The 24,111-nt window shown below is 47.4% G+C and overlaps 1 protein-coding gene and 2 non-coding genes across 3 annotated transcripts in view; 1 reads left to right on the top strand and 2 right to left on the bottom strand.

Annotated features, from left to right (window-relative positions):
* LOC140723236 (uncharacterized) overlaps positions 1-24,111 on the bottom strand; it is a 701,392-nt gene that overhangs the window by 110,553 nt on the left and 566,728 nt on the right. The gene's annotated exons all lie outside the window — the stretch shown is intronic.
* Positions 21,581-21,672, bottom strand: trnar-ucg (transfer RNA arginine (anticodon UCG)). Its single transcript is given in 2 exon segments — positions 21,581-21,616; positions 21,636-21,672. It is a non-coding gene; the product is annotated as a tRNA-Arg (tRNA).
* Positions 22,560-22,641, top strand: trnas-gcu (transfer RNA serine (anticodon GCU)). The gene has a single exon. It is a non-coding gene; the product is annotated as a tRNA-Ser (tRNA).

Below are 24,111 nucleotides of genomic sequence, written 5' to 3'. Positions count from 1 at the left end.
CAGGCACCGCGGCGCAGAGGCAGACCTCCCAAACAGAGGCTGATCCAGACTGTGGACATTGGGGGGTGTATCGCCAGTTCTGGGGGGGGGGTGGGGGGGTTATGTGGCGACCCACTTTCTGCGCAGGCGAACCGGCTCACAAATAGCCAGCGCGGGGTGGGGGGGGGGGGGGACTTTAGTAATGTGGCTCCGACGTCATTTCCGCCCGGAGAGGGCGGGCGCTAGGGATTTAAATACCAGCACCGCGAAGTTTGAATAAACTAGTCTCGAAACGACTTACTGACTGCGTGTCATTATTTCAGCGCTGTGTGTAGCACATTGCTACAAGTGCTTATTAATAAAATTAAACAGATAGATAAAGCGTATTCAGTTAAACCTACTGAAGACCTATATAAAGAAAGGGTCGAACTTCAATCACAGTATGATTTACTTCTGAGCTTTCCCATTGAACAGCAAATTTTTAAATCTAAAAGTTTATTTTATATACATGGGGAAAAATCTGCTAAACTTTTAGTGGGTCAGTTAAAGGCTGGGATGGTCAGAAGACAGATTTTAAAAATATGCCGACAAGATAGAACAGAAACTTTAGATCGTTATGAAATTAATAAGATATTTATGGACTTTTATTCTAATCTTTATAAATCTGAATTCTCCGATAGTACTATGAATATGAATAGATTTTTGCAAAGGTTAAACATACCCTAAATTTCAATTCAAGATGCCGATATATGCCAAGGCTATATCCTCTATGCAATTAGGTAAAGCTCCGGGACCTGATGGTTATACGGTAGAATTTTACAAGACCTTTCATGAGATACTTATACCACATCTTCATCAACGTTTACCGACTCTATATCCTCTGGGAACCTTCCTAAAACTTTTTATGAAGCTCTAATTTCATTGATTCCAAAAAATGGAAAAGACCCACTGGAATGTGTATCCTATGGACCTATTTCTTTACTGAATGTAGATTTTAAAATTCTCTCTAAGGTTCTGGCAAATAGGCTTGAGACTATCTTGCCTAATGTTATCTCAAACGATCAAACAGGATTTATTAAAAATAGGTATTCAAATTTTAATATTTGAAGATTATAAAATATCATTTATTCCCCCTCAGCCAAAGAATCCGAATGTATTGTATCTTTGGATGCAGAGAAAGCCTTTGATAGGCCTTATCTATTCCAGGTTTTGAAGAGGTTCAATTTTGGTCCAGGATTTATTCCCTGGATTAAATTGATTTATCATGCCCCGCTAGCTGCTGTTTTAACTAATAATCAAAAGTCTCCTTACTTTAGATTATATAGAGGTACCCGTCAGGATTGTCCCCTTAGTCCTTTATTATTTAATTTGGCTTCAGAACCACTTGCTATTGCTTTTAGGGATTCTAATTCTGTGCAGGGTATTAGGAGAGGGGATGAATTACATAAGGTTTCGTTATACGCGGATGATTTATTAGTTTACATTTCAAATCCTAAGAAACCTATTCCTTCTATGTTATCTATATTTATGGAATTTGGTACTTTTTCTGGATATAAACGTAATTTACATAAAAGTGAATTATTTCCTATTAATAATTATTCTGATTATTATGATCAAACCTTTTAATATTGCCAAAAACCATTTTACTTACCTTGGTATCAAAATTACAAAAAATTTTAAAGACCTATATAGGTATAATTTCTTCCCTTTAGCTGAATATACTCAACAGGCGCTTTCTAAATGGTCACATATGTCGATGTCACTGATAGGTCGAATAAATGCTATAAATTGGTTATTCTACCGAAATTTTTATATATATTTCAAGCAGTTCCCTCCTTTGTTCCAAAAACATTTTTTGACAAAATAGATTCTTTGATTTTATCTTATGTTTGGAATAATAAAAGCTCTAGAGTGAATAAACTTTTATTGCAAAAATCAAAAAAAGATGGAGGACTGGCTTTAACAAACTTTAGATTTTATTATCTGGCAATTAATATTTGTTATATTACTTTTTGGATTTATGATATAGACGACCAAGATCGCCCTTCATGGTTACAGTTGGAGGAAAATTCAGTAGTGGGGTTTTCGTTAGCTTCTTTATAAGGAGCTCCTCTTCCATTTTTGTTCTCCAGAATAGGTAGACAAGCTGTCAACCCTATTGTTAAACATTGAAAATTTGGTTTCAATTTCATAGATTTTTTGAATTAAATGTTTTTTTTACTTTCTAGTAATATTTATTCGAATTTCTTAATTAAACCATCAACTTTGGATAAGGCTTTTTTTAACATGAAAAATTAAGGGAATAAAAACTTTTTTGGATTTGTTTTACAAGACTGTTTAATGTCTTTTTCACAGTTAATTGATAAATATGATATCTCTAATACACATTTTTTTCAGGTATTTACAGGTTAGGAATTTCTTACGTGATTTTTAACCGAATTAACCCTTGGCCTGCGCTTCAAATTTGGCTTATGTTATTTTTCAGTTTAAACCTTTTTATAAACGATTAATAGCTATCATTTATAAACAGTTAATGAATGCACGCATGTCGCCTAATGATAGGGTTCAACGTACCTGAGAAGTAGAACTTCAACATTCATTTTCAGATAATCAATGGAGTAAAATTTATTAGTCAATAATTCGTCTATCTGTGCAAGCCATATCTTAATTCAGTTTAAGATAGTACATAGGGCCCAGATGTCCAAAGATAAATTGGCGCATATTTTTCCGAATATAAGCCCTATTTGTGACAGATGTAACGCAGAAACGGCTACTCTAACTCATATACTTTGGTCAAGTGTAAGCTTAAATAATTTTTGGAGGGATGTGTTTGGATTATCTGAAGTTATAGATGTGGATGTTCAACCTAATCCACTTCCAGCAATTTTTGGGATTATTCCAGAGGAAGCAAGCAAAGTGTCTGCTTCCGCCCAACATGTGATAGCTTTTAAAAACACAAAATGCTGGCAGAACTCAGCAGGCCAGACAGCATCTATGAGAGGAGGTAGTGACGACGTTTCGGGCCGAAACCCTTCATCAGGAGGGAAGTAACATGGGATGGTCAAGGGGGGATAAAAAGTGGGGGGAGGGATAAAGTAGAGAGCTAGGAAGTGATAGGCTGGAGGGAAATGGGCTAGGGGGAAGGTGGAGAATTATGGGAAATAAAAAGAAAGAAAGGTAGGGCTGGGGGGAGATTATAGTGAGGGGGGAAAAAGAGAGAGAAAGAGAACTAGACTAAAATAATAGGGATGGGGGTAAGGGGGGGCAGGGGTATTAGCGGAGGTCTGTGAGTTGTATGTTCATGCCGGCAGGTAGGAGGCTACCTAGGCGGGAGATAAGGTATTGCTCCATCAACCTGCGTGTGACCTCATCTTGACGGTAGAGGATGGACAGATGGACAGGGGATGGTAGAGGATGTTGGAGTGGAAGTGGTCTGTGGAATTGAAGTGTGTGGCCACAGGGAGATCCCGCCACTGCTGGAGGACTGAGCGCCGGTGTTCGGCGAAACGGTCTCCTTGTCTGCGGCGGGTCTCCCCAATATATAAATGACCACATTGGGAGCACCGGATACAGTATATCATCCCAGTTGACTGGCAGGTGAAGTGGTGCCTCACCTGAAAGGACTGTGTGGGGTCTGTCAGTATATCACCCCAGTTGACTCGCAGGTGAAGTGGTGTTACGTACCCCGTAACTGGGTGTCTTACCAGCAAAGATAGAAGTATCCGTTGGAGTCTGATGGTGCTATTTTTAAACAGTGTTTATTAGTAAAATATACAAAACAATATAAACAATGCAAATATACAGATAATACATGTTAGCAATACTAAACCTAAAAGTGTGGGTATAATAATAATCAATAATAAACAAGCTCTATCGATGTCTAGGGGATAATGAATTGTCATATGTGAATATAAAGTTCAGTTCAGTTCATACAGGCTGAGGTAGTTGTTGGTCGATGTGTTGTAATTATTGGAGAGAAAGAGAAAGAGAGAGAGAGCGAGCAAACAGTGACAGCCAGTCAAACCTTCCTTTACGTTCTTGATCCGTCGATGTGTTGTTGTGGCCATTCAAGTATGACCCCTCTGTCCTTTAGCTAGACCGTTCTTGTATGGCGGACTCGTCACCCAGGCAAGGGTGGACACACACACAAGCCCCCACCAGCCTCACTGTAACACTGTGAGTTAAGTTGACCGATCCGTTCGGTCTCCGATGCCCCACACTTTCTCGTGGGTTCCAACACTTAAGCAGTGCTCACTAGTGTGTCTCTTGGTGCGTCTGAGGGGTGGCTCCCCAGATCTCACTTTTATCCCTACTCACGGGGTCTCAGGTGTCAATCAGTTTTGAATGGCTTTGCCCATCAAACCAGCCCACTCCGGCTGTCCACTGAGGAATTTTAATGAACAGAATAGTACCAAGTAAACAGCCCTCTCCAGAGCCATAAGTCTTTCAGGAGTCATAATATGGTGGAACAAAAAGTCTCTCTCTCCCGGTGTTGTCTCTCCCTTATCTGAAGCATATGTTCCAGTCCCAGTATGTTTTCCCTTTGTCTCTCTTTCTCTCTCATTAGCAGCGTGGTAACAGTAACAGTTTGTGATTCTCCCCGGAGGGGGGGGGGGGACATGGGCAACTCTGCACCCTTCTGCCCATCAGAGCTGTTCATCCTTCGTAGCAGTTGTCAGTGCTGAAGTCTGCAATTATTGCTGCTGCTCACCACACCCAGTTCTGCACCCTGGTCACTGGGCATGGGAGGAGTTTCTTCTGCTACATATTCACCTTTAATGGGACTGGATCTGTGACAAATAAATCAGTTCTATTTTAATCACTGTCTCTGGTACTTAGTGAATTTATAACACAACTAGTGAACAGTAGGGAGTCAACTCAGGCCGGCTGGACCTGATTCTGTTCCACAACAGATCTTTCAAATCCTCCCCTGTTGTTCACCTCTCACTCTCCCTGTGGTGATGGGATCCAAATTGTCATCACTCTGGAAGAAGAGGTTTCCCTTGAATTTCCTGCAGACTGAAGAAGTCGAGCTGACTGCAGTTCTGTCTGAGATGTTCTTCGCCCCTCAAATCTCTGGCTGAGGAAGAATGACATTGGGAGTGAACGTCCTTATTCAGGCTCATTTGTCACCGTCCCGTCTGCTCAGATCGTTGGGATGTCTCCCGTGGAGGGTCATACTCATTCCACTGGTTCATGTTTTCTTCCAGAGTGATGATTCATTTTTCTGAGTTGGCCTCTCATGTACGTGTTCTGGTCTGTATTTGTTGTCACGATTGCATATACACACATGGAGTGCTGAATCCTGTTCATGTTTTGATGAAAATATATACGAGGGGTTATTGATATGTTCGTGGCCTCAGGCAGAAGGAGTCAATTTTAGAAAACCGAGCACATTTTTTCCCCAACGTAGTCCCGTCCTATATTTACACACTTAGTCCAGCAGTGGCATGCAAAGGTTTGGGCACCCCCGGTCAAAGTTTCTGTTACTGTGAATAGCTCAGCAAGTAAAAGATGACCTGATTTCCAAAAGGCATAAAGTCAAAGATGACACATTTCTTTAATATTTTAAGCAAGATTACATTTTAATTTCCATCTTTTACAGTTTCAAATAACAAAAAAGGGAAAGGGCCCAAAGCAAAAGTTTGTGCACCCTGCATGGTCAGTACTTAGTAACACCCCCTTTGGCAAGTATCACAGCTTGTAAACGCTTTCTGTAGCCAGCCAAGAGTCTTACAATTCTTGTTTGGGTAAATGTCTGGGTTCAGTCATAAACAACAAAGTACTGATGTGGAAATTACAAATGAGAATATTATTAGAGTCACAGAGAGCAGCAGCAGCAATGAAACAGGCCCTTCGGCCCTTCCCGTCAATACTGACCTGTTTTGTTGTTACTGCCTGGTTCCAACTACCTGCACCAGAGCCTCCATACACCTCCCATCCACGTCCTCACCCAAATTCCTCTTTAGTGTCTAAATCAAACCCACATCCTCCACTTCCACTGGCAGCTCATTCCACACTCTCACCAACCTCTGAGTGAATAATCCCCCTTCATATTCCCCAAAATAATTCACTTTCACCCTGAACGTATGTCCAATGTCACGGTGAGAGGGAGGATGGGGCAGAGAGGGAAGACAGTAAGGGTTTGGGGTGAACACAGGAACAGTCACTGGGCAGCCTCTACACCCATTCTATAAATTACCGGGTTTGGTAATTAGCAGCAAAGCACTGACTGTGGAAATTACAAATCAGAATATGATTAGAGTCACAGAGCCCAGCAACACTGAAACAGGCCTTTCGGCCCTTCTAGTCAATACCGACCCGTTTTTGTTTTTACTGCCAACTACCTGCATACACCTCCCATCCATGTCCTTACCCAAATTTCTCTTTAGTGTCTAACTTGAACCCACATCCACCACTTCCACTGGCAGCTCATTCCACACTCTCACCACCCTCTGTGAAGAATTCCCCTTCAGATTCCCCAAGAGTATTTCACCTTTCACCCTGAAATATCAAGTGTGACAGTGGGAAAGTGTGTATTGAACCGGAGGAAAGAGCAGAGGTACTTAATATATACTTTACTTCAGTTTTCACTATGGCGTACGGTATGGCCTAGAGTGCCGCATCGGGTACGCGGCTACGCAGAGCGTACAGTGAAGCATAATTCAGGCTTCAGTGTGTGGGAAGTGATTCACTCGGACATCTCAACTGCAGAGACACCAGTGAGTTCACACTGGGGAGAGGCCGATCTCATGCTCAGACTTTGGGAAGAGATTCTCTCAGCGAAAGCAACCTGATGTGCATCATTGAGTTCACACTGGGGAGAGACCGTTCACCTGCTGTGTATTTCAGAAGCGATTCACTCAGTAATCTAACCCTATGGAACTCTTACTTCGGCTGGCAGCTAAATATAGGGGGTGATATCTCCCAGCCCGGCCAAACTTAAGAAATCTTGTTTGGGTGGATGCTGTGTGATGTATCCCCTGTTACAAATCAGTACCACCGCAGTAACAAACGATACACAATATGTGATTAAACGACTGAGATGTATAATTCTTACTTTGACTAGATGGTTAGTGAAGTAATGAAAAAGAAAGAAAAGGGGCCCACTCTCTCTTCTTCTCATCTCTCCCCAGCAAAAGAACACGAAAATCTCTCTTCCAGACTCACAAGAAAGAACATTTCTGTCATTGGACAGTCCCACACTCCAAAACCCTGTTATCTCTAGTCTTACCCTAAACATTGCTGCTGCAGAGCAGCCATTACCTCAGCAGTGAAACATTGCAGAGAGTCCACTGCATCAGCAGTGAAACCTTACAGTGCGTCACACTTGTGACACACTACCGGGTTCACACTGAGGAGAAAGTTTCAATGAGCTGCATGCTGGATATTTGTCCATCACTGTTGCTAAATGCAATTTGGAGAGTGGTTGTGTTACGTACCCCGTAACTGGGTGTCTGAGCAGCAAAGATAGAAGAATCCTTTGGAGTCTGGTGGTACTATTTTCAAACAGAGTTTATTAGTAAAAATATACAAATCAATATCAACAATGAAAATATATAGATAATACATGTTAGCAATACTAAACCTAAAAGTGTGAGTATAATAATAATCAATAATAAACAAGCTCTATCGATGTCTAGGGGATAATGAATTGTCATATGTGAATATAAAGTTCAGTTCATACGTGCTGAGGTAGTTGTTGGTTCTTGTGTTTTAATCGTTGGAGAGAGAAAGAGAGAGAGAGAGCGAACAGTGACAGCTGCAGTCAGTCAAACCTTCCTTTACGTTCTTGATCCGTCGATGTGTTGTGGCCATGCAGGTATGGCCCCTCTGTCCTTCAGCTAGACCGTTCTTCTGTGGTGGACTCGTCACCCAGTCAAGGGTGGACACACACACACAAGCCCCCACCGGCCCTGCTATAACACTGTGAGTTAAACTGACCGATTCTTTGTTCGGTCCCCGATGCCCCACACCTTCTCGTGGGTTCCAACACTTAAGCAGTGCTCACTAGTGTGTCTCTTGGTGTGTCTGAGGGGTGTCTCCCCAGAGCTCACTTTTATCCCTACTCACGGGGTCTCAGTTGTCAATCAAGTTTGAATGGCTTTGTCCATCAAACCAGCCCACTCCGGCTGTCCACTGAGAAATTTTAATGAACAGAATGGTACCAAGTAAACAGCCCTCTCCAGAGCCATAAGTCTTTCAGGAGCCATAACATAGTGGATAAACATGTCTCTCTCTCTCAGGCTATTATCAGTAGCAGATGTTCTGGCATGTTTTTTTCCTTTGTCTCTCTTATTCTCTCATGAGCACGTGGAAACAGTAACAGTTTGTGATACTCCCGGGGATGGGGGGGGGGGGGGAAGGTATATGGGCAACTCTGTACCCTTCTGCCCATTAGAGTTGTTCATCCTTCGTAACAGTGCTGCCTCACCTGAAAGGACTGTCTGGCGCCTGACAGTATGGACATGTCTGCCCATGGCCTCCTCTACTGTCATGGTGAGGCCACACGCAGGTCGATGGAGCAATACCTTATCTCCCGCCTAGGTAGCCTCCTACCTGCCGGCATGAACATCCAACTCACAGACCTCCGTTGATATTCCTGCCCCCCTTTACCCCCATCCCTATCTATTGTTTTAGTCTGGTTCGCTTTCTCTCTCTTTACTCCCCCTCACTATAATCTCCCCCCAGCCCTACCTTTCTTTCTCTTTTATTTCCCATAATTCTCCAACTTCCCCCTAGCCCATTTCCCTCCAGCCTATCACTTCCTAGCTCTCTACTTTATCACCCCCTTGACCATCCCATGTCACTTCCCTCCTGATGAAGGGTTTCGGCCTGAAACGTCGTCACTACCTCCTCCCATTGATACTGTCTGGCCTGCTGAGTTCTGCCAGCATTGTGTGTTTTTATTTATTTCCAGCATCTGCAGATTCACTCGTGTTGCACGTGATAGCTTTTTCAACTTTACTGGCTCGGAGAGCTGTTTTGCTGCATTGGAAAGAAACTAATCAGCCTACTGTTTTTTATTGGCTCTCCTCCATTATGTCATGTCTAAGCTTGGAGAAAATTAGAAGCCGGACATTTGATACATCCTTTAATTTTGAACAAGTCTGGCGATGTTTTATTCAATATTTTCAAATGATTTATTTTTTTTTAAATTCTCTTTGGGGAAAATCCTTATCCATGAAGGTTCGGAGATGACTGGAAGGATGTGATTTTTTTTCTCTCTCTGTTACTTTTTCTAATTTTATCCTCAATTGGACTGCCCAATCTTTCTTTTTCTTTCTTTTTTTCTCTTTCTTTTTTTTGTTTTTGTTTCAGTTTAGTTAGTGGGTCTTTTTTCCTCATCAATAAAATTTCCAATCTTTTTTTTATGATTGTTATGAGGAGTTGTAGTTCTTTTTTACCATTGTATATATAACAGCATAATATTTTACTTATTTGATTTTGATATTATATACTTTTTATTTTTAATATTGCTGTTTATGTCTTTTATATTACTTGTTAAACTCCTCTTCCAATTTGTATATTCTTTATTTGGAAATCAATAAAAAAGTTTGAAAAATGAAATGATTGATATGACTCTCGATCAGGAAATAGTATCGGAAAAGGGATTCCAGCTATCAGACACAACAATCACTCTGTCTGGGTTCGAAGGCATGGAACGTACGTATTCAAGTACCCAGCCACTGCAGGTGGAATTCCAGGGGAACAAGTGTGAGGTTTCATTTACAGTCACCACCGATCGAGAGTGTAATCTCGCAGGGAGAAACTTGCTCTGTCTGTTGGAAGTCGAGATTCTAAGCACGGACAAGGGTGCCAGCCTGGGACTTGTGAACTACCGACAGCTTCCCCACTTTCCGAACCCCTAGTGGTGGGCACTTAATCTGGACTCCACTGCGTTTGAACCTCTTCTACCAGCGGCCGACTCTCGTGTGACTCTGTGCTATGACCCTATGGGGTGTGTCACTGAGGAAAGCCAATATTATGCACCCCTCGAGGGACAGAAGTTCCCAGTCACGGTGATTGGAGAGGATCAAGGAAGAGAGGGCAGTGCATTACTGGCTGAAGTTCCGGATTTCCTTTGGTGACATGACAGGACTGGTGTTTCCCCAAACCAGCATCAGGGCTTGCCCTGTGTTCAAGCCAAAGAGCTCAGGGTTCCTTGCCTACTCCCTGATGAAACAAGCCTCCAGCACCGAGGGAGACTGGCAAGACTTGGCCTCGGGGCAACACCGATACTGGAAGGACTCTGAGGTGAAGACGGGACATCTGGTACAGCACTCTCTTAATATTGACCAAACCCAGGATGTTGTACCCCATCTCTGGGCAATTTCAGGTCATGAAGTCGGCCGCACCAATTGCCCCATTGTCCGGATCAGCATGAAAGAAGGACAGACTCTCCCATCCTTTCCACAATACCCCCTCAAGCCAGAGGCAACGTTTTCTGAGGATGGAATCTCTTTTGTGGATCCAGCAGGGAAACGATGCGATAGTGACGGACAGTGAAGTAACTGAACAGGCCTCTTTTGAAGCGGCTGTCTCCGCCCAGAAGGCTGAGCTGTTTGCTCTGACTTTTGCCTGTATCCCAGCAAAAGACTGAAGTGGGAACATTTACACAGACTCCCGTTATGCATTTGGGATTGTACATGACTACGGGGATCTCTGGGAACATGGGGATTCCTGACTTCCTCTGGCCACACCATTAGTAATGCCACCTTTGTAAACAACTTACTCACCGCTCTACAGCTACATCGAGTTTTGACCACTATTAAATGTGCAGCCCATACTGGGAAATTAGTTAATTACATTAACTGATTCAGAACTGGCTTGCCTGCAGAAAGCAGAGGGTCATGGAGGAGGGAGTACATTTGGATTGGAGGGTTGTGACTAGTGGTGTCCCACAAGGATTGGTTCTGGGACCTCTACTTCTCGTGATTTTTATTAACAACCTGGATATGGGTATGGAAGGGTGGGTTGGCAAGTTTGCAGATGGCACAAAAGTTGGTGGTGTAGAGGATTGTCGAAGATTGCAGAGAGACGTTGATAGGATGCAGAACTGGGCTGAGAAGTGGCAGATGGAGTTCAACCCGGAGAAGTGTGAGGTGGTACACTTTGGAAGGACAAACTCCAAGGCAGAGTACAAAGTAAATGGCAGGATACTTGGGAGTGTGAGGGAGCAGAGGGACCTGGGGGTACACGTCCACAGATCCCTGAAAGTTGCCTCACAGGTAGATATGGTAGTTAAGAAAGCTTATGTACAATGTCCTGTGTATGTTACTAAAAAGGGCTTCTTTGGTTTGTTACGAGTAGGAATGCTTCGTTGTCTGTTACAAGTTCTCTTGCCGTTGTTTCGCTTTAGAATGGCTGATATGGTAATTGTATTCATTTGTTAATCAATGGGGAATGTTATTGTGTTTTGTGAGGCTGGGAACTTGGGGGAGGGGTTGCGCGGGCTTGGGGGATGTGAGGGGAGTCGGGAGGAAGACGCCGTGGAAGGAGGACGTGCGCTCGGACGACCACCGGGAAGTCCGAAGTGGGAGTTTCGGGAAGACGACCACCGAGGAGTCGAACGGTTCGCTGGATGAGCTCCACCGATGTGCACTAAACTGACTGAACTTTGATAAGTTGGCGCCTTTTGTTTTTTTTTCTTGTGTATATATATATAGTATTGCCTAATACTCTTTTAATTTTAGTAAACTCTTTAAAGTGTATTTCATACCGGTATTTGTTGTGGGTTTGATAATGTTGGCGGGCGCGAGGCATAAACGCGATTCTCACAGCACCTGCGTGTACGGGAGGTGGGTTGGTGAGTGGCTGGATCTCCTTTTCCCCTAGACGTATACCAGCCTGTTGGGCAAGTGTTACATTTGTGGGGTGCTGGTCCGGGATTGGATTGTCAGGGGGCTGTGGAATCGCGCAGGTAGTGAGCAGTAATGGAGAGAGAGAAAATTGTTCGCTAGTGCCGATTTGAAGGTGTACCGGTACAGTACGCATGCGTAGTGAGCAGAGTGGATTTTCGAGTTTCGGGAGACGCGGTAGTGCGGGGGTTAAGTTTGGTGAAGGGTATGGGGCAGGTAGAATTGGTAGCTCGACGGTGTGGTAAAGAGATGGAGTCTAGCTGGGTGTTGGTTCGTAGGAGTGCTGACGTCAGGACGTTGGAACTGCTGGCGACGGTCAGTGTACCGGGGGAGGAGGGGCTGTGGGGGCTCCACCCCTTCTCCGAGGATGAGGTGGAGGAGACATCGGAGGAGGAGCTAGAGCTAGAGGAAAACCCCGGAGAGGTGGCAGGCACTAGCAAAGGGAGGAGGGAGGAGGGAGTCGTGACTAGGCCCCGCCCCCCAGGTAGGGTGGAAGCCTCGGAGCTGGCAGCCGCACTTAACTCCCTGGTGGGGGTGGCCGAGAGGCCTCGACTGAAGCTGGGGGTGTTCTCCGGAGCCAAGCCTACTCCGGACGGGGAGATGGACTATGAGACCTGGATCGAGCATACGTCCTTGATGTTAGAGGAGTGGCCAGGCTCGGAGGAGGAGAAGAGGCAGCGATTAGTGGGAAGTTTGAGGGGTTTAGCAGCCAAAACAGTCCGGGAGTTGAAAGCTGAGAAGCCTGGGGCCTCAGTGGAGGAATGCATAGAAGTTTTGGAGGGAGCGTTTGGGTTGTCAGGGGAACCCTGGCTGCTTTTAGCAGAGTTCCAACGCCTGGAGCAACGGAGAGGGGAAAAGATCTCCGAGTACATATTTAGGATGGAGGGGATGTTCTCGGGGCTGCGGCGCCGGGGGGTAGTGAAGGCGTCGGACGTGGCTAGCGTGAGGATGAGTCAGTTATTCAGTGGCTCTCTGGAGGAGGACAAGGTGGCGTGGACTATCCGGCAGGCTTATAGGAAACGCCCCCCTCCATCGTTCGGGCAACTGATTAGAGAGGTGCGGGAGGAAGAGAGAGCGTTGGGGCGGAAAAGGGGCGCGGGCCTACGGGAGCGATCCTCAGTGATACAGGAAGTGGTGGCTGAGTGGAGGAATGACAACCCACCGAGGGGTAGAGAATCCCCTCTGGAGGGGAGGGACAGGGGAGGTACCCACTCTCAGGTGCGACCCGTGCAGTGGGTTGGGAGCGGGAGCCGTCCTGGGAGAGGAGGGGCGGCAGGCAACGTGTGCTTTAACTGTGGGAAAGAGGGGCATTTCAGGCGGGACTGTGGGCGGCCGAGGATGTGCTATAGCTGTGGAGAGGAGGGACACTTTAGGTGGGATTGTGAGAGGCAAGGAGTCCCGCAGAGGACAAGACCCCCTGCGACTAAGAAGGGAGAGGTGTCGGGAAACTTAGGAGAGGCTCAGTGAGGGAATGGACTGGAGCCTCTGGAGGAACACGTTCCCAGAGATCAGCCAGGGGACCACCGGGTGCCCACGCCTCTATTCCAGATGGGCTGGTAGGACCCCGTGCCAGTGTGGCTCTACGGATAGAGGGAGTTTACGCAAAAGCCGTTCTTGATACGGGATCGCAGGTGACCTTATTGTACCGGTCTTTCTACAACCAATATCTAAAGCATTTGCCCGTAACCCCATTTGACGCCCTGCAGATTTGGGGTGTGAGCGAGTGTGACTACCCGTACGATGGGTACCTATCGGTGAGATTGGAGTTCTCGGAAGGCGATGTGGGAGTGTCCGAAGCTATTGAGACGTTGGTGTTGGTGTGTCCTGACCCGGTGGAAACCGGTGATGCGGCCCTCCTGGTGGGGACTAACTCCCCCGTTGTGCGACGGCTCCTGGGAGCTTGTAAGGAGAAAGGGAGGGGGGAAGACTTTCTTGAGACCCTCTCAGTGCATCCAGTGTTTCGAGCAGTGTTCGAAGAAGGGGTTGCCTCCCTAGGGCTGGACCCAGAGTGTAAAAGAGGGACGGTGTGGTGTACGCAGGCGAGGCCCAAGGTGATCCGACCAGGGGAGGTAGCACTAGTGATGGGGACCCCCAGATTCCCAGGAGTGCCGACGATCTTGAAGGGGAGATACGATTTCCGGCGGGGGCGCTGGTGAGGCCCGAAGTGCAGAGACCAGGGGTGGTACATGCGAGGCGTATAGCTATAAGTGTCAGGAACACCACGGCAAGAGAAATCACCTTTAAGAGGGGAATGCCGCTGGCACATCTGTTCCCGGTGACGGTAATGTCTAGCGCACCAGTGAGGACCCCTAACGGGGAGGGATCGGAGCATCGAAGGGAGCTGACCGCTGAAGTCTTTAACTTCGGGGATTCCCCTGTGTCGCCGGAGTGGAAACACAGGCTAGTGGAGAAGATGCTGAAGATGGAAGCTGTTTTTTCTCGGGGCGAGTTTGATGTTGGCTGCTCCAAAAGCACTTGCCACACCATCCGGGTGACGGAGGACACCCCGTTCCGAGAGAGATCCCGGCGGCTGGCTCCGGCAGATGTTGAGGACGTGCGGCAGCACTTGTGCAAGTTGAAGGAGGCCGGAATCATAGCTGAGTCCCGAAGTCCTTATGCATCCCCAATAGTGGTGGCACGGAAGAAGAATCGGCGAGTGCGCATGAGTGTTGACTACAGGACGTTGAATCGGCGAACTGTCCCTGATCAATACACTGTCCCAAGAGTCGAGGATGCGTTGGCCTGCCTGAGCGGTGCGAAGTGGTTCAATGTGCTGGATTTAAGAAGTGGTTATTACCAGATCCAGATGAGTGCGGGCGATAAAGATAAGACCGCTTTTAGTTCCTTTCAGTTCGAACGAATGCCCCAAAGCATATCGGGAGCCCCAGCCACCTTCCAGAGGCTCATGGAGAGAACTGTGGGGGATATGAATCTGTCAGAGGTGCTGGTGTACCTGGACGATTTGATAGTGTTTGGTTCGACTTTGGAGGAACATGAGGAGAGGCTGTTGAAGGTGTTGGGCCGGCTAAATGAAGAAGGGTTGAAGCTTTCCCTGGACAAATGCCAGTTCTGCAAGTCGTCGGTTAGCTACGTTGGCTATATCATTTCGCGAGAGGGAGTGGCTACTGATCCAACCAAGATAGAGGCCGTGACCACCTGGCCGAGACCCCAGAAAGTGGGCGCTCTGCGCTCATTTTTGGGGTTCTGTGGGTATTACCGGCGATTTGTGAAAGGATACGCCAAAGTGTGTCACCCGTTGACTCAGCTGTTTTGTGGCTATCCCCCGGTGGGAAAGAAAAGGAAGGGGGACCGAAGGCAAGACGATGGTGGATACTGGAACCCGGCGGAACCTTTTGGCTCGAGATGGGATGATCGATGTGAAGAGGCGTTCCGATCTTTGAAAAGGGCACTGACCCAGGCCCCGGTGTTGGCTTTTGCCGATCCCCAGAAGCCATATGTGCTGCACACGGATGCCAGTCGAGAGGGTCTCGGGGCTGTTCTGTACCAGGAGCATGGCAAAGCATTGAGGCCGGTAGCCTTTGTCAGCCGAAGCTTGTCGCCATCGGAAAGAAACTATCCCACTCACAAGTTGGAGTTCCTGGCGCTGAAGTGGGCGGTGGTGGACAAGTTGGGCGATTACCTGTACGGAGCCAAGTTTGAGGTGCGAACGGATAACAATCCGCTCACTTATATTTTGACTTCGGCAAAGCTGGATGCCACAGGACATCGGTGGCTGGCGGCCTTGTCGGTATATGATTTCATCCTGAGGTACCGGCCCGGAAGCAAGAATGTCGATGCGGATGCTTTGTCACGTCGGGAGCCGGGGGAACAGGAGAGGGACGAGGAGTGGGAGAGTGTCCCTGCCCCTGGAGTGAAGGCGATGTGTCAGTTTGCCATCACCGTGAAGGCCGAGGGAAGAGGGAGGCTGGAACGAGTCGTGAACCATTTGGGGTTTTTTGACGACGCCATACCCCTAGCTTACTGTGACCTGAACGCACTGCGGACTAAACAGTTGCCGGATCTGAGTCCAGGGGAAGTGGCAGCTGCTCAGCAAAATGACCCGGGCATTGGCACAGTGTGGAGAGTGGTCGAGAAGGGGGATGGGGCGTTGGCTGAGAAGGCGAAACACCCATTCGTGCCTCTGTCGTTGAAGGAGTGGTCTCGGTTGAAGTTAAAGAACCAAATCTTGTACCGGGTAACGGCGCCTCCGGACCAACCCACTGTTGGCAACTGGTCCTGCACTAGGAGTATCGGCAGGCTGTACTCCAGGCCCTACATGATGATTCTGGACACTTGGGGGTGGAAAGGACCTATGGATTACTCAACGACCGGTTCTACTGGCCCCGGATGAGGGGGGAAGTTGAAGAATACTTTAGGGGATGCAGTCGTTGCATCCGGAGGAAGACCCTGCCCGCGTTGGCGGCTCCACTGTCGCACTTGCAGAGTGCGGGACCTCTGGACCTGGTATGTATGGATTTTCTGTCGATTGAGCCTGACACCAGCAACACCGCGAATGTCTTAGTCATCACCGATCATTACACTCGCTATGCTCAGGCATTTCCCACTAAGGATCAGAAGGCGACGACAGTGGCGAAGGTGTTATGGGAGAAGTATTTTGTTCATTACGGTCTTCCCAGGCGAATCCATAGTGATCAGGGACGGGACTTTGAGAGCCGCCTTATCCATGAATTACTGACTATGCTTGGGGTTCAGAAATCCAGGACTACCCATTATCACCCACAGGGAGATCCTCAGCCAGAGAGGTTCAACAGGACCCTGTTGGATATGCTTGGGACGCTGGAGATTGGGCAGAAAAGCAGGTGGAGTCGTCATATTGGACAATTGGTTCACTGTTACAATTGTACTCGCAATGATGCTACAGGGTATTCACCCTATTATCTGATGTTCGGGCGGGAAGCGAGGTTGCCCATTGACTTGTGTTTTGGGGGTGAAGTGGGTGAATTACCCAGGAAGTCCCATCTAAAGTATGTGTCCGACATGAAGAGGGAGTTACAGCGGGTGTACGAGTTGGCCGAGGCGGCGGCTACCAAACAAAATCGGAGGAATAAGATGCGGTATGATCGAAAGGTGAAGTTTGTTCAATTATTGCCGGGCGACCGGGTCCTTTTACGGAATTTGGGACTCCCTGGTAAGCACAAGTTGGCAGATCGATGGGCGGCCAGCCCCTATGTAATAGAGAGCCAGATGCCGAACCTGCCAGTTTACAGGGTGAAACCTGAGGATGGGAAAGGGCCTATCAAGGTACTCCATCGGAATCACCTGCTGCCGCTGGGTCAAGCAGTGCAGGTGGATATGGAGCCAGAGTGGGAGGTTGCGCCCAGTACAAGGACTCTGCGAAGGCACAGAGAAAGGGAAGAGCCCGCTGCTGAAGAGCGGGGACGGGTCCCTCGCCCGGAAATGGCTACCGATTCGGAAGAGGACGACTCAGATGAGTGGACCATGTTCCCATTCGCTGGTGCTCCAGTACCAGGAGAGGAGGCTCCTGGCCCTTCCCATACTGAATTGGGTGAGAGGAGGTCTTGAGGGCCAGATGGAGAGGCAGCCAACAGTAGTGGGAGAGAGGGTGGAGCCCGAGCGTGAGCCGGGGAGATCTCAGGTGAGGGAGGACCCCCGTGAGGAAGGGGGTGAGGGTCTGTCAGGTAGACCTGGGGTGTCCGAGACAGTGGGTTCGCAGGTGAAGAGGGAGCCCAGTGGGGCAGAAGGGGTATGGAGATCTCAGAGGATTAGGCGCCCCCCAGAGCGGTTGACATATGTGGTACCATGAGAACCGAGTGTGATTTCAACTGCTCTGGGTAGTTATGTCACTGCTTTCTGCACCTGGGTTGGGTTTTGTGTGTTGCAAGAAGCTTTGGGGAACTCTAGTAATGCCATGAGGGCATGCCATTTGCTGGTGGGGAGAGAATGTACAATGTCCTGTGTATGTTACTAAAAAGGGCTTCTTTGGTTTGTTACGAGTAGGGATGTTTCTTTGTCTGTTAAATGTTTCTCTCGCCGTTGGTTCGCTTTAGAATGGCTGATATGGTAATTGTATTCATTTGTTAATCAATGGGGAATGTTATTGTGTTTTGTGAGGCTGGGAACTTGGGGGAGGGAGACGCCGAGGAAGGAGGACGTGCGCTCGGACGACCACCGGGGAGTCCGGGGTGGAAGACGTGGAAGTCAGGAGGGCAAGCGACGAGGAGTCGAATGGTTCGCTGGATGAGCTCCACCGATGTGCACTAAACTGACTGAACTTTGATAAGTTGGCGCCTTTTGTTTTTTTCTTGTATATATATATATATAGTATTGCCTAATACTCTTTTAATCTTAGTAAACTCTTTAAAGTGTATTTCATGCCGGTATTTGTTGTGGGTTTGATACTGTTGGCGGGCGCGAGGCATAAACTCGATTCTCACAGCACCTGCGTGTACGGGAGGTGGGTTGGTGTGTGGCTGGATCTCCTTTTCCCCTAGACATATACCAGCCTGTTGGGTAAGTGTTACATACCTTATCAAATGCCTTGCTGAAATCCATATACACTACATCTACTGCTCTACCTTCATCAATTTGTTTAGTCACATCCTCAAAAAAATCAATCAGGTTTGTAGGGCACGACCTGCCTTTCACAAAGCCATGCTGACTATTCCTAATCATATTATGCCTTTCCAAATGTCAATAAATACTGCCTCTCAGGATCTTTTCCATCAGCTTACCAACTACTGAAGTAAGCCTCACTGGTCTACAATTTCCTGGGCTATTTCTACTCCCTTTCCTGAATAAGGGAAAAACATCTGGCAACCCTCCAATCCTCCGGAACCTCTCCTGTCCCCATTGATAATGCAATGGGGACGGTATGATCCCGAAATTAAAGGGATGACGTGTGAGAAGCGTTTGATTAAATGTGGGTGCATATTATTGACAACTATAGAATATTGAAAGACTGCGAGAGTATGGATGTGGTGGGAATAATTCACATAGTGGAGGGAGTCTAGGACCAGACGGCACTGCCTCAGAATACAAGGGTGCCCCTTTAGAAGAAAGATGAGGATAAAATTCTGCCATCTCGGGAACTCATTGCTATGGACGGTTGTAAAGGCGGAACAATTGGGTTTTTTATATAGCAAAAGTTTCTGATCAGTCAGGGCGTCAAAGGTCACAGGCAGAAGGCGGGAAAATGGGGGTTGAGGGGAATAATAAAGCAGCAGAAGCAACAACAAAGGTTTCAATAGCCCCCCCCCCCAACGTTTCAGCAAAAATCATCAGCGCCCACCACCCACCATGTAAGCAATGGCAAAGTCCCTAAAGATAGATGTGCTCAATGGTGGGAGAGCTTTACCGGACATGTACTGGGCCGAACCCACCACATTCTGTAGGAGCTTACGTTCATTGACATTGATGTTCCCATACCGAGCCAAGAGGCAGCCAGTCGATACACTCGGTATCACATTTACAGAAATGTGTCAACGTTCCAGATGTCCTGCCGATCTCCGCAAACTCCGACGAAACCAGAGGCGCCACCGAGCTTACTTCGCATTTGCACTTGTGATGGGTCCAGGGCGGATCCTGTGAAATAGGAACACCCGGGGATTTAAAGTTGCTCACCCTCACTGATCCTCCGATGAGGACTGGCCCGTGGACCTCTGGTTTCCTCTCCCTTTGCTTTGCTGGCATTGAGTGGGACGTTCACGGGCGGGGTGAAAGCTGGAGGCGAAGTGGGTGACATTGTCGAGCTCAGTGTGAATGTAGGAAGCGGCAACAATACATTGGTTTCCTCTGGTTTCTTCTCCCTTTGCTTTGCTCGCATTGAGTGGGACGTTCACGGGCGGGGTGGATGCTGGAGGCGAAGTGGGTGACATTGTCGAGCTCAGTGTGAATGCAGGAAGCGGCAGCAATACATTGGTCGACGTAGCGTTGGGAGTGCTGGGGTGAGTTACCGGGGAAGGTGTGGTACATTGGTTTGGTAGATTGATTTACTTAGGCAACGAAAAGGGAGACATATATGGGACACATGCGGGTGTCCATGGCTACCCATTGAATTTGGAGTAAGCGGGAGGAGCCGGAGGTGAAACCGTTGAGGTGAGGACCGGTTCTGCCAGACGGAGGGTGGTGATGATAGAGGGAAGCTGGTTGGTTGTTTCCTTTAGAAATGTGGAGAGTTTTAAGGCCCTCTTGATGAGGGACTGGAAATCCATGGAGAAAATGCGACGGTCGGGGCCAGGGAATCGAAACTTTGTGAGTTGATCGAGAGCACAGGAAGCTTCGTGAATGTAGGTGGGAAGGGGTTGAATTATGGAGCATAGTTTGGACTGGAGCTGTAAGAACACAGGATAGTAGGGCAGGAATTGGCAGAGACAACGGGCCTAACCGGACATTTAGGCTTATGAATGAGTAGGAGGTCGAAGCGGACAGTTCAGGGCAATGGAAACACGAGTTATCCACTGTGAATGGAGGTTCTCTGGAGTTGATGATGTCAGTGATAATGCCGGATGCAGTTATCTGATGATCCGGAGTCGGGATTCTTCGAGGTGTAGGCATCATGATGTGTGTGAAAGTTACCGCCTAGTTTCAGCCAGGTAGAGGTCAGTCCGCCACTCTACAACAGCACCACTTTGTCAGCAGGTTGGGTGGTAACTTTGGGACCGGTGCTGAGAGATTAGAGGGCAGTAAATTCAGTGGGGGTAAGGTTCGAGAAGCGGTGAAGATTCCTGATGTTGAGGCGGTTGATGTCTGCTCGGGAATTTGGAGTAAATGGGAGGAAGCGGAGGAGAAACTGTTTCGGTGAGGACTGGATTTCCATGGAGAAAATGAGACGGTCAGGGCCAGGGAATTGAAAGTCAGCGAGTTGATCGAGCGCATGGGAAAGGTTGCGAATGAGGGTGGGAAGCGACTGAATTACGGGGCATACGATGGACTAGAGCTACGAGAACACAGGATCAGCGGGGCAGGAGCAGGCAGAGACAGTGTCCTTACCCGGACAATCAGGTTTTGAATTGAGTAGGTGGTAGGAGCGAGCAGTTCAGGGCAACGGAACCATGAGTTTTCCACAGTGAATGGAGGTTCTCCAGAGTTGATGATGTTAGTGATAATGCCGGGTACAGTTCTCTGATTGTCCGGAGACGGGCTTTTTCAAGGTTGTAGGCGTGAGGATGCGTCCGAGAGTTACCGCCTGGTCTCAGCAAGGTAGAGGTCAGTCCGTCACTCTACAACAGCAGCACTTTGTCTGCGGGATTGATGGTAAGTTTGGGACCAGTGCTGAGAGATTGGAGGGCAGTGCATTAAGAGGGGGTAAGGTTCGAGGAGAAGTGAGGATTCCTGATGTTGAGGCGGTTGATGTCTAGTTGGCAATTAGTGATGAAGATATCCCAGAGCAGGCAGAGAACCAGCGCGTTGTGTCCAAGAAGAGGAGGAGGGTTGGAGACAGGAGAATGCACCGTCAGTGCTGGGTGGTGAATTCTTGCCGATGAGGTGTGCTCGGAGACGGAGCTGAATGTGAATTAAACTTCACCTTCCTAGCAGCAGCTCCTCCTGAACGTCTGAGGATCCAACCAATTGTTTATGAAAGTGTCTGCAGAAATACTACACAGATGAGACACATAATATTATATGTTGTGTACAACGAAGAAGAGGCATTACGTTTTCCCCGAGGGTGGAATACACCGATTATCCCCACGCTGAATTGAGACAACCATGTTGCAGGGAGTGAGAGACAGAATGGAACCGAATCCGCCAGTTTGTCAAAACGACCGTGACAGGACTCGAACCTGCAATCTTCTGATGACTTCCACCAGTCAAACACCGAAGTCAGACGCCTTATCCATTAGGCCACACGGCCGTATTCTGTGAGAAAGTCCAAGGGGAACATGCTGACTGCTGCAAGGAGTTTCCACCTGTAAAATGATTTCCTGACCGAGCTAAAAGTACTCGCCTGCAGTGATTTCATCCCAGGTGAGCATTCGACCATTGTTGTGTCAATATCTCTCCATGCATTCCTGCTTTGGGTTGTACAATATTCTGTTTGTGTCGCACAGAAAGGAATTCTCAAAGGCACACGACACTGTCTTTTGCAGCGGCGTTTGAGTCTGGGATTGGAATCTGTGACAATGGTCCACCACATTCAATACATTATTCACAGTGAACTCGATTTCTTTATAGCTATTTCAGCCGTTGGTTTGGTATTCCAGAACCGGGCGGCCATGTGTTTGTGTCGGTTCAGCGTTAGGATGTTCGGATCTGCGGCTGCGCACAGCCGGACGTGACATTCAGCGCGTCTTAATGTGGTAGTCATCGGGTTATTGCATTTGCCCAATAAACGGAAAATCGTCATTCTCCAACCAGATGGCAAATTCCTATAAAATCTGTTTCCTTGAATTCGAGCAATGTGATAGCAAAGCTATTGAAATTTTGTTCAATTCAACATAAATTTATCTCATTTTACAACTCAAAACATTCACAGTTTCACTGAGTTACAGAGCACGGAATCGATACTTATGCCACAGCAGCTCCATAGCGTCTGAAGTGCATAAAATAGCTATTTCCATTTTTCCTGGGGTTGGCACATATCTCTCTAAACTGCCCTTATCCACTTACATGAATTTCTGATAAGCACGGCGAGCAAAGCAAATCGGCAGAGAATCTGAATCGAAATGTGTAGACCTTAATCAGAAGTTTTAAATGCTGTGAAAAAATTCAGAAGTTCGGAACACAGGAGAGAGATGAGCAGATGAGGTGGCCGAGAGGTTAAGGCGATGGACTGCTAATCCATTGTGCTCTGCACGCGTGGGTTCGAATCCCATCCTCGTCGCGACATGTTTATCGGGGGACCCACCTCTGAAACTATCACTTTAAACATCCAAGCCTCCAAATTTAGTCACAGGGACGCCGGACAGTTTGTTATGCAAATCATGAAAAGCAATATTCATCATTAATTTCTCACCAAATTTGGCCGCGATACCACAAGATATAGGAGCAAAATTAGGCCATTCGGCTCACCGATCTCCGCCATTCCATCACGGCTGAGGCCTCACCTTGAGTATTGTGAACAGTTTTGGGTCCCTCAGTTTAAAAAATATGCACTAGCATTGGAGAGAGTCCAGAGGACGTTCACAAGGATGATTGTTGTCTCTGGGACAGTACTCGCTGGAATTCAGAAGGATGAGAGGGGGGTCTTGTTGAAACTATTCGAATATTGAAAGGACTAGACAGAGTAGATGTGGAAAGGGGGATTCCCATGGTGGGAGAGTCTAGGACAAGATGGCACAACGTCAGGATAGGGGGGCGCCCTTGCAAAACCGAGATGGAGAGAAATCTCTTAGCCAAAGTCTAGTGAATTTGTGGAATTTATTGCCACATCCAGTTGTGGAGGTCAGGTCGTTGGGTGTACTTAAGGCAGGGATTGATAGGTTTTTAATTGGACATGACACCAAAGGTTACGGGGAGAGGGCTGGGAACTGGAGTTCATGAGGAGAGAAATAAAAAGACCAGCCATGATTGAATGGCGGAGCAGACTCAATGAGCCAGATGGCCAAATTCTGCTCCTATGTCTTATGGTCTTATGGTCATACATATCATTCCTCTAATCTCCATTCCCGTGTCTTTTCCTCGACACAGTTGACTCCCTTACTACCTGCCCACCTCTTCAACCTCCGCTTTAAATGTACCCAATTACTTGACCTTCACGGCTTTCCGTGGCAATAAATTCCACAATCCATAACTGTCTGCTTACAGAAATTGCTTCTAGTCCCTTTTCTAAAGTGATGTCTTTATCCGAGGTTGTGCCCGCTGGCCATCGACTCTAGCACTACATTACAATCTTCTCCATGTCCATTCTAACTCAGCCTGACAATAGTCGATAGATTTCAATGAGATCTCCGTCTCATTCTTCCACATTCCAGCGACCAAGGCCCTGGATGCTAAAACATTCCTCATATCTAACTCTTCTCTTCCTGGCATCAGTCTCGTGACCGACCTCTGGACTCTGACCTTTGGCGGCATATCCGTTTTAGATAAGGGACGCAAACCGTTCACCATATTCCAAGTGCGGTCTCACCAAAACCTAATAAAGGCTCAGCATTACATATTTGTTTTTATTTTCTATTTCTCTTAAAATAAATGCTGACATTGCATTTACCTTCCTCACTACCGCGTCAAACTGGCAATGAAACTTTAGAGAATCAGCAATGGGTCTCCGAACTCATGTCACATCTCTTCTTTGCTGCATTTGTCCCGATTAGAGAATAGTCTTCGCCTTGATTACTTGCAGATAAATTCATTT

The sequence above is a fragment of the Hemitrygon akajei genome, unplaced genomic scaffold (genome assembly GCF_048418815.1).
Source record: "Hemitrygon akajei unplaced genomic scaffold, sHemAka1.3 Scf000105, whole genome shotgun sequence".
In the NCBI taxonomy this organism is placed as follows: domain Eukaryota; kingdom Metazoa; phylum Chordata; class Chondrichthyes; order Myliobatiformes; family Dasyatidae; genus Hemitrygon; species Hemitrygon akajei.
The sequence above is the reverse complement of the archived record's forward strand: the minus strand, read 5'-3'. Positions and strand labels throughout refer to the sequence as shown.